We start from the raw sequence: 2,576 nt of genomic DNA, 5'->3' as shown, positions 1-2,576 counted from the left end.
GCTTTCCAACTCTTTAGGAATCATCAATCCTGTCAAGCTGTCACCCCACATGACCGCTCCTACCTTTTCTACCTACTTGTCTCTTACTCTAATACCTGCATCACTACTCTCTCTCTACGTATATATGCATATATATCTCAGGATATATATGTGTGTGTGTGTTTATGTATATAATATATATATATATATGTGTGTGTGTGTGTGTGTGTGTGTGTGTGTGTGTGTGTGTGTGTACATGTATTTCAGGATATATGTGTGTGTGTTCATATGAATATGTGAGTATCTATACATGTGCATGCATATGTATATAGAGGCCAGAGGTTGACACTGTCTTCCTCCATTGCTTTCAACCTTATTCTTTGATACAGAGTCTCTTACTAAATCTGTAGCTCACTGATACAGCTGTATATTATATGTGCATTCCCAGCTGTGAAGGGGGCCTATGAGCCCCCCATCTGTGACTGAAAGTTTGTAGAATCAGTTCCTACATATCTTATGCAGACAACTACAGCTGCTTTGTGTTCCTGGGTGTCACAACCATGTCATGCCCACAAGACAGCATCTCAGTGCCCTGATCCCCTTCTCTCAATCATCTAGCTCTTAGAGTTTTACTACTTCCTCTTCCATGATGTTAGCTCATACCCATGCCCATAAGATTGGCTCTGGTTAAACCTAGGGAATAAAAAAATTTAAAAAGACATGAAAGTGTGATAGGGACTTAGAAGACAGAGTACTGTGGGGAGTGGGGAGAAGGATGTCTGTAACCAGAATATATTGCATACATGTATCAATTGCTGAAGAATAAATTAATTTAAAAGTTCCTAAAATTCAACAAAGGAATTGTATTTCTAGGAATAAAATGACTAAGTAATTAAAGATGAGCACAAACAGTTGACTTTGATATTTTCATCCAGCTAGAAACCACACAAATTTTCCTCCAAATAAGAAACCACACAAATACTCTCAAGAGAATTGTTTTAATAATTTACGCTACACAGAGAGAGTGCAGCTGTTCAAAATGATGTGGTAGGTCAGCATCTTTCCTCACCCTTTTAGCAGTACAAGTATTTTATCAGTGTAAAAAGTGACTACAAGAAGAACTCTTGTTTGACGTGGGGTGAGAGAGCTAAGAAAATTGACCCTGTTTTTACAATGCTCTATGTCCTTTGAGAATCAAATGAATCATGCATCCCTTAATATGGGAAAGGTTTCACAATAGAACCTGAGAAACAAAAGCTAGCTACAAGATGCTTAAAATTGTTTCATAAAGTCAGTGAATAGAGAACAATGAAGGCAAAATCAGGTGCCCACTCTAATTCTACAACACAACTCCTGAACCTAAGGCTCAGGCAACATCCTTGAAGAGAGGATAGAAAGAGTATAAGGGCCAGGGAAAACCTGAAGTCTGCTGTGGGGCTCCACCCTAGGTGAAAAAATATCAATAACTAAAGAGACCACTGAGAGAGGGAGAGTTAGTCTTCCTCAGGAATGAGACACCTGATTGGTTATCCAACACATAGTGGGGAGCCCTGAAGTCAAAAGCATACAAGCAATACTAAATTGATGTGTACACACACACACACACACACACACACACACACTTATAACAATGATAAGGAAACAGAGGAGTAAAAGTGAGGAGTAAGGGAATAATAAATGAAAATCTAAACAAACTGGAAAACCAACCATGTTTCTTCATATACATATGTTTTGCATACATGAATGTCTATGTACCACTTGCATGTCTGGTGCTTACAAAGGTTAGAAGAGGACATCTGGAGTTACAGCAGATTGTGAGCCACCATGTGGGTGCTGGGAATTGAACCTGTGTCCTCTGAAAGAGCTTAAGTGCTGAGCCATCTCTCCAGCCCCAACCTTATTTCTTACAGCTGTCAGAGAAGTGAGGTCACAGGCAGCCATACCTCTAAGTGGAGAGACAGACCCAGGTTTACAGGGCTTATAATTTCCTGGAGCAGAAACTAAAAAGCAGACACCACCAATGAACGAGAACTGGACTCTAAAAACACATTAACTGGTAAATTGCTCATTGTGGGCAAGTCTGAGAGTTAAAAGTGCCAAGGAACCCAGTCATGGAGACAGATCCTGTACTTTTGTGAGTTTTAATCCAGGAATCCTATTACATCCTCATAGTATTTAACAGAGAATACTCCCATGGTACATCTGGCAGTGGATGAGGAAAAAGGGCTAATTTGAAATACCTCAGAGCACTGGGTGTGTCTAAAACAGAGCTGCTCTTAGGACAGACTATTAATTGAGACTCTAACCTGCAGGGACTTTATGAGAAACTGATGGACATCAGAGAGGGAAACACCAAGCTTCGGTTGCTTCTAGGCTCCCATATGGAGGATGGGAGGGGAAATCTAGTCTTAGTTCCCTAGTGATATAGATATATAGGACATAGAGATGATAGGATAAAAGGGTAGATTGCTGAACCTACTTTTAAAGAGAAACTTGTTTAAAAATGTTTTACATTGCTATGGATTTTAGTTTATTGATACAAATTTAAAGTTAATTTTGTTATACTGTGTGTGTATTTTTACTCTTGTTTAAGGTAC

Source organism: Peromyscus maniculatus, chromosome 6 (genome assembly GCF_049852395.1).
Source record: "Peromyscus maniculatus bairdii isolate BWxNUB_F1_BW_parent chromosome 6, HU_Pman_BW_mat_3.1, whole genome shotgun sequence".
Taxonomy (NCBI): Eukaryota; Metazoa; Chordata; class Mammalia; order Rodentia; family Cricetidae; genus Peromyscus; species Peromyscus maniculatus.
The sequence above is the reverse complement of the archived record's forward strand: the minus strand, read 5'-3'. Positions refer to the sequence as shown.